This window comes from Mesoplodon mirus (genome assembly GCF_964341445.2).
Source record: "Mesoplodon mirus genome assembly, chromosome: 2".
NCBI classification, from domain to species: domain Eukaryota; kingdom Metazoa; phylum Chordata; class Mammalia; order Artiodactyla; family Ziphiidae; genus Mesoplodon; species Mesoplodon mirus.
The window spans coordinates 199710860-199719919 of NC_138977.1; positions in this window are offsets into that span (position 1 = coordinate 199710860).

Genomic DNA, 9060 nt, shown 5'->3' on the forward strand with positions numbered 1-9060 from the left:
ATCACCTGCCCAATAAATACATACGGGATGACTGAACTCTGGGCCACCAAGATGTCCACGTCTGCTCCACAGCACCCCAGACCCCCATCCTTACATACTCTGCTCTATGCAGTACCTCCAGGAAGTGTCCCTGGGCCTCCCTGCCCCAGTCTTTTCACCTTCTCTCTAAGAGCTAAACCCTTAAATCATTAGTACCCAGTTAAAAATAATTTCCTTCATGCCCCTCAAAATCTAGTCCAGGCTGATCTGGACTAGACACACACACACACACACACACACACACACACAGATTTTCTATTAGGGAATAATATACATTGAGAAAAGCACACATAAGTGTACAGTTCAATGAATTTTCACGAACTGAACACACCTCTGTAACCAGCACCTGAGAACTTCCTCTTTCCCACTTGCCATTAATTACTGCCCACCGTCCACTCCCACCCGAGAGTGAGCATTCTATCTTCTAGTGGCATAGATTCATTTTGCTCATTTTTGTATTTATATAAATGAAATCATATGGTATGCACTTTTATGTCTGGTCTTCAACCATATTGTTATACGTAATTATAGATCATTTGTGTCATGGCTGTGTAGTGTTCAAAATTCCACTGTATTACTTTCCTATTCCTGCTGTAGCAAATTACCACAACTTTAGTGGCTTAAAACAACACAGACTTATTATCTTACGGTTCTGGTGGCCAGAGGTCAGAAATGGGTCTCCTTGGGCTAAAATCAAGGTGTCAGCAGGGCTACATTCTTTCTGGAGGCTTGAGGGAAGAATCTATTTCCTTGCCTTTTCCAGCTTCTAAAGGCCACCCATACTCCTTGGCTCCTGGCCCCTTCCATCTTCAAAGCCAGCAATGACTGGTTGACTCTTTCTCATATCACATCACCCCAACTCTGATCCTTCTGCCTCCCTTTTCCACATTTTAGGAATCTTATGACACTTGGCCCACCCTAGTAATCTAGGATAATCTCTTTAAGGTCAGCTGATTAAGCCCTTAATCCATTTGCCACCTTAATTCCGCCTTGCTATGTAGGATAACATATTCACAGGACGTGAACATCTGGGCGGTGGCCTTATTCCACCTGTCACATCCACCACACATCTGTCCATTGTACTGTTGATGAGCACTTGGGTCCTTCCACTACGAGACTGTTGGTGAGCGTATTTCTGTTGGGTATAGACATATCAGTGGAATAACTGACTTAGAGGCTAGGTGGCCAGCTTTAGCAGACACTGCCGATTTTTCCCAAAGTGGTTGAACAGATATAACACTCCCACCAGCTACATATGCATTCTACTTGTGGTCTGTGTTGCAACACTTGGTATTTTCCATGGCTCTCACAGACACCAGATGCTTCCTTGCCCCTCTGCCTTTCTTCGTGTCTGCAGGGCCCAAAATGTTTCACCCCCAACCAACCATGCATTTCCATTGCTGTTTCCAGGAAGCAAAACATTGTTGGAGAAAATCAGGCCATTTTCTGACCCAAATCACAAATTTGTGTGGCTACCTGTGGGCACTTATGACCATTCAACAAGCCTATTACTTATAGAATCTTATGATGACAGCAACTTCAGGGGCCACGTATACTCCATCCTCCCACTCAGAGCAGTTATATCACATGCACCATGGTTGGTCTGTCATGTGCCCTCCACAAAAGCTTCCTCAAATCTCTCAGCTGGACTCTGTGCCCCCCTCTCTGCTTCGACAGCACTCAGCTCTACCTTGCCACCTCCCACATCACATCAGAATCCACTGTCTCTCCCAGTGCGCTGTGTCACAGGGGCAGAACCCAGATGATTGGACACAGCTCCTACCCTTGCATCTATCGCTCAAGGCAGGAAAGCTCAAGTTCTCCTGTGTTCCTTAGTGACAGGCACCACCACTCTCAGCACATTTTCATCCAGGAAGGAACCAAACAGCTTTCCTGACAGATGATCTTTCTATTATTGGACAGGTCTGATCCAGTTCAGTACATTTACTAAGAGCCTCCACTGTGCCAGGTGTTGTATGAGGCATTGTAGAAACAATATGAAGAACAGCTCCTGCCTTCAAGGAACTCAGGTCTCCAAAAGCCTCACTCTTCTCATTTCCTGCCATGGGCCCCAGAAACACAGAAACAAGGGTCCTCCCTCCTCCACCTCGAAACAGATACAGTCAGCTAGGGAGTGAAAGAAGGCAGAGCCAACGCACTAACTACAATTTAGGAGATGGGCTTAGTGACAAAAATAATCTCCAGTGATAGAAATGAGATGGTAGCCCGGGGCAGGCACAGGGAGACTGACTGTAAAGTGGCACAAGAGAACTACCTGGAGTGATGGGGATGTCATACCTCTTAATTGGGGCGTGAGCTACAGGGATGTATACATCTGTCAAAACGTATCAAACAGTTCACTTAGTAGAGTTGATTTTAAAAGAGAGATGGTTTCAAGTCTCCGCACTGCCTCTCACTGCCACTCACTGGATGGATCATCTCAGCCCCAAGTCACCGTCTTTCCAAATCTCTGTTTCTGTCTGTAAAACATCGTTTGTGAGCTAGTTCAATGATTTTCAGGACTGATTTTTAAAAATCTTACTCTAAACCAGAGACAAGGGAGTTCCCTGGCTGAAGCGGGCATGGGGAACCTGGTGTCCTCAGACCCCCTTCCCTCCTCACAAGGACCCTGAGGGGGCACCATTACTGCTAAGTCCCAAACAGATCTGACTGGCTCTGATTCTATGTCTGTCTCTGCTTCAGACTAAATATATCCCCTTTTCCTCCAAACCAGATGGCTTCCATATTCCTCTGGAAAGAGCAGACTTGGGAGAGGGAAGCAGAGACCAAGAAGAGGACTATCCTCTCCTCTCCCTCTCCTCCTCTTTCCTGGTTCATTCAACTCAATACACACAGCAAGTGTTCAAGAAGTGGCTGCAGTACAAGACCCCTCATTAATGGTCAATTTCAGCTACATTCCAGGACTTCATAAAGCCTGGATTACTGGGGCACGAGGTTTCCACTAAATCCCAGGGGCTTTTCATCAGGGAGAGGCAGAAGGCCCTGGCCCTGGGCCTCCCAAGCTGAACAGAATGACTAATGGGTCCTTATGCCCAGGACAGTGGGTCATGGAGGAGGGAGGTTACATTTTTAATGTTTTCTCTCCTTTTCTGACTAGCACAGCTTCCCTTTCTGCTTTCAGTAGTTCCCTGCATCTAGAAATAGAAAAAGCCTTCTTTTTTTTTTCTCCATTAGACCTTGTCAGTTTTATTCCAGTGGGTTTTTTAAAAAATGAAATAACAACTTTCCTGAGATATAATTCATATACCATACAATTAACCCATTAAAAATGTACAATTAGGGCTTCCCTGGTGGCGCAGTGGTTGAGAGTCCGCCTGCCGATGCAGGGGACACGGGTTTGTGTGGGAAGATCCCACGTGCTGCGGAGCGGCTAGGCCCGTGAGCCATGGCCGCTGAGCCTGCATGCCCGGAGCCTGTGCTCCGCAAGGGGAGAGGCCACAACAGTGAGAGGCCCGCGTACCGCAAAAAAAAAAAAAAAAAAGTACATTAAATTTTTAAAATATATTCAGAGTTGTGCAACCATTGCCACAATTGATTTTAGAACATTTCATCATGCGCAAAAGAAACTCCATGCTCATTAGCAGTTATTCCTCATTTCCTCCCAACCACCCCAGCCCTTGGCAACCAACCACGAATCCACTTTCTGTCTCTATGGATATGCCTATTTTGGATATTTCATATTAATGGAATCATACAATATGTGATCTTTTGTGCCTGGCTTCTTTCATTTAGCATGCCTTCAAGATTCATCCATGTCATACAGTATATTAATACTTTATTCCTTTCTATTGCTGAATAACAGTCCATTGCATGGCTATACCACATTTTGTTTATTCATTTATTTGTTGATGGACACTTGGGTTGGATCCACTTTTTGGCTACAATGCATAATGCTGCTTTGAAGGTTTGTGCACAAGTTTTTGTGTAGACATGTTTTCATTTCTCTAGGGTATATATCTAGGAGTGGGGTTGATGCATTATATGGTAGCCTTATATTTAACCTTTTTTTTGTTTTGAAAAATCCTTCTTAATACCCACAAATTTCAGTTTCCACACTTCATAGCTACATTTTCATCCATATGAAAATACAGGACACACACACTACCTACTGTGAATTCATGAACTTAAAAAATATCTTGATGGATCACAACATGGACAAACACTAAAGGGCAGCACCCCTCTGGGAGAGAGGCGATGCTTGGCATACACCCTAACAAAGTCCCCTTGCAGGAACCCCACTGCCCCCAGGGCGGCAGCCCACTGGTACACACCTGTGAGCTGGATCACACTGAGGATTCCCAAAGCCAGCCATGAATGGCAGGAGCCAATCCCAGAGAAGCCAAAGGATAAACTCGTCACTGCTTTTCCTCTGTCCTCCCCTCTCCTCTCCAGGGCAGTCTCAGGACTAAAAGAAAAGAGAAGATGTGGCCACAGAAGCTGATGGAGTTGAGGAATAGGTTCTGGGGGAGAAAGGACGGCCTAGGATTAGAGCCCCAGGGGGTGTGGAAAATAGTAATATGTCATATATGTAATTTAATATTTTCTAGCAGCCACATTAAAAAGATAAAAAGAGATAAAATTAATTTTAATGGTATAATTTTATTAACCCAATATATCCAAAATGTGAACAAGTAATCAATATAAAATTATTGAGACATTTTAATATTTTCCTTTTCTTAGGAAGTCTTTGAAATCTGAGTGTATTTCACACTGAGAGAACATCTCAGTTTATATTGGCCACATTTCAAGTGCTCAATATCCACATGTGGCCAGAGGCTACCATATTGGGCAGTGCATATGGGAGAGCAAAGAAATGAGGAGACTCTCCCTGAGTAGCGCCCAGCAGTCAGGGGGGCGCAGGGAGGTGTGTTTCAGTGGACGCCCACCCTCCTGTGTCTGAACACCATTCCTGGAAGGCACACAGATGCTGTCATCCCAGAGCCAGCACTGAGCAGCTCTGGAGAACGTCCTGTGCAGAACTGGGACCCAGCCAGAAGCAGCACAGCAGTGTGCAGATGCCACGTGGGGCTCGTGGGCCAGATCCCGACTCTGGAGGACTTGTGTTTGGCTCCCATGTGTTTTTAAATCTCTTGAAGTGGTTGTCGTTTTCATGACTTTACATTTCCTCCCTGGCTCCTGTAGACATTGGGGTGTGTAACCCCTGCATAAGACCATGGCTCCTAAAGTTGGGCAGCCCTGCATGTTAACCTTGACTCTACCACTTTTTAGTTGACAATAGATACATTAAACTCTTCATATGTGTCTTTTACTATAAAATTGGAGATAAGAATACTTCAGAGATGTATGACTTTAATGAGACAAGGAATTAATTGGCTAGTACAAAGCTTGGTGCATAATAAGCACTCGATAAATTGTGGCATTCATTTCTCATTCACAGACATGAATTCCTTAGAGTCCATACTATATTCCTCTTCCAGTATTGGAAAACTGGGAAGTACATGCGCAGGAGGAGTTCTTAAAAGCATCCCCCACTTCTGTACATTGACACTGAGGAATGGCTTCTGTGCTCACAATTTTAAGGCAGTCTGTTTCCCTTCTCTGTTGCCCACCCGTATGGCTCTACTAAATTAAGCATTCCTCAGTACCAAGGCATTGAAAAGACTGATTCCAGGAATAAAAGGGAAAAGCTAACAATGACACCAAGGGCCCCTCCTGCTAACCTCCATGCTGGTTCCAAGGTCAAAGTCTCTGGGGATCTGGGCATTGGATGCTGCAGATAAAGGATAAGATATTATTAATGATCAACTTGGATCAAGACTTGGCCATTGTTCAACCCCAATTTTTGCTTTCTGTTTTTGCTTTTTATGGGGAAATTAAGAGTTTGGGACTTAAAAGAAGCATCTAAACAAGCCTGATGGTCCCATCATAACTCTCTAGCCTGGGGCTCAGACTTCTTCACCATTCCTACCCCCCACCCCCACCCCCCACCGTGTGCTTCTAATTCAGGAATGTAAGTGGGAGTAAAAGTGGGCAGCCGGCCACAGGGCACAAAGGCCCTGGAAGGGGGAAAACTAAGGAAGAGTCTTTCTTCCCAGTTCTCTCTTTTCCCATCAGCCCTTCCCACTGTTTTTTTGTTTTTGTTTTTTTGCCGCACCGTGCGGCACGTGCGATCTTAGTTCCTCAACGAGGGATCAAACCCACGTCCCCTGCATTGGAATCCCAAAGTCTTAACCACTGGACTGCCAGGGAAGTCCCCCACTTCCCACTGTTTAATGCATGTCTGCTTCTTCATTCCTTTCTGTGATTCATTATTAATGATTATGTGCTCAGCACTGTACTAGGCATTTTGATCCTCTTCCTGCTTTTCAGAATAACTCCTGTCCCTCCACCCCTTTTTCTTTTGCATAACTCTTGTTTTCCGTGTACTATCTGTAAGAGTCACTCCACATTTCACTCTGAAAGAACAGAACTGGCTCCTTCTTCTCTAGTATATAATACGAGTTGGTCCTTAGGGGATGAGGAGAAAAGGGACAGTCTGAGCAGCACCTAGGGAGCTAACACAGCTCAAGAGGAACACATGGGCAGGTAATGGCGCAAAGAAAGCAGCAGAGTTTTTATTTCTATTCCGAATTTAAGTAATTCCTTTGTTATCAAAAATAACTATGTCAGCATCAATAAGCTGCTGATTATAAAATGTATCCTTGGCAGAGAGAGAAAGAATTAACATTTAATGGATACTTGCCATCTGCCAGGCACTGTGTAAGGCCAGTGGTTCTCAGTATTTAGTGGTCAAGGACTCCTCTGGGATTCTTGTGGAAGCTCTGAAATCTCTCCCTTAGAAAAATTCAAACATACACAAAATTTTACATAGAATTATAGGAGCAAAAGATTCCTGAAGCACAATCACAGACTCCAGATTAAAACCTTTTATGCTAAGTCCTTACCTCTGAGAGCATGGCATCATTGAGACGATATTGTTATCCCCACCTTACAGAGGGAGGAACATGCCCAAGCCCATATACATAAGTGGCAGAAACAACATTTCAACCAGAGTTGTCTAAACACTACAACTTGCTGGCCTAGATGAAAATGTCACTTGGTTTTTACTGTTACTATAAATATCACTCCTTATTTTTAAACGAGGAAATAAAGATTATGTGTGAAACTAAAATCTGTGCAAAGCATTCCAGACTCAGCCAAGGGAAATCAGGAAGCTCAAAATTCCCGGAGGTTCCAATCCCGTTTCCTATCAGCCAAAAGCCCTACTCCCCCTGAACCCACCCACCCAGCTGGAAAACAAACCAAAGACGCCCTTTTCTTAGATTTCATATTCCTCAGAACAAGAGGCAACCTCTATCATAATAGCTCAATTAAACTCAAAAAAAATTTTTTTAAGAGGCAACCTCTCTTTAAAATAATCCATCAGGGACTTCCCTGGTGGCTCAGTGGTTAAGAATCCGCCTGCCAAGGCAGGGGACACGGGTTCGAGCCCTGGTCCCGGAAGATCCCACATGCCGCGGAACAACTAAGCCTGTGCACCACAACTACTGAGCCTGAGCTCTAGAGCCCACGAGCCACAACTACTGAAGCCTGCGCACCTAGAGCCCATGCTCCGCAACAAGAGAAGCCACCGCAATGAGGTGTCCGCGCACTGCAACGTAGAGTAGCCCCCGCTCACCACAGCTAGAAAGCCCACACGCAGCAACAAAGACCCAACACAGCCAAAAATAAATAAAATAAAATAACTTTATTAAAAAATAATAATAATCCATCAGTCAAATGTGAATTAAGAGACCAGTCAAAGCCTATAGATATGAAACAAATTTAATTTCAGAATATTACATGAATATAAAAGAAAAACAACACGTTTCTTTACAGTTACATATATATATATAAATATATATATATGATATAGTTGAATGAGAATGAAAAATAAAAAATGGTTAGACAGTTAAGAAACCTTGTTTCTCTTGTTGAGCAAGCTTGGGGATAGCGAAAAGGCAATCCTTGCTATGAAGAAAGGACCCTGGGGCAGGAGTGTTTTTTCCAACCAGTTCTGCTGGTCCCCAAACATGTCTGGGGGAGTGCTCAGTGGCTCTTTAGCACCTGCTGTGGCCACGCACACTCCAGTTTCCATGGTAACCCAAGCACTCAGGCTATTAAGTACTTACTCCACCTCCTTGCTAGCCCACCCATCCACTCTCCACCTGTGGAAGGAGTTCAGCATTACCTGTCTAGGAAAGCCAGCTCTCCTATAGTGAGTTTTAGACTGGATTAATTACCACTGGTCTGAAAAGCTTGTGCATCTTAGAAACCCAAATCTTCCTCAAATTCTAGAGCAATCCTGCCAATTGCTAGTATCCAGTTTGGATCAAGGTCCTGTCTTCAGTACCAAGGCTTCCAGATGCAGGAGGGCAGGGACAAGGCTCTCTCCTGGGGAAAGGAGTTCTACTTAGAAAAGACTTCAGAATGAGAGCCGTCAGTTTCAAGCATCTGTGCGAGGCCCTGTATGAAGGAAGCAGATAAAGTCTGGAGAAGTCATTCCTAAGATGACTTCCCCAGTTATGCATGGCCACACAGCTAGTCACTCTGGGACCACAGGTTCTCCTAGAAGGCAGTGTTTTAAACCGTATCTTAACATAGGTTTCTGTGAGAAAAGCTGAACAGAAACACTGCTGTTCCAGAGGAGAGAATGGCCCCGCTCTGACACTCTGGAACCACTGGCTTTCTTACAAGCCAGCAAAACAGCCACCTCTGGAACACCCAGTGGTCACTGCCGTTAACCCTATACTACTCCATCTCCCAAGGGTACCCCCTCGTCATTCCTAACACTGGAAAGACATTCAGGGTAACGAGCTTGTGGAGGATCAACTGTGGTTTCAGTTATGATTCGTTAGATACCACCTCCTTTAGCACTCAGGTACAATCAGTATCACCTAATCCTCTTTCACTGCTGCAATGGAGTCTTTCAAACCAGATTCATTGGTCCCAGTGCAAAAGTCCACCATTGTAAAAGGTTAGCAACTCCAGTGCCCATGG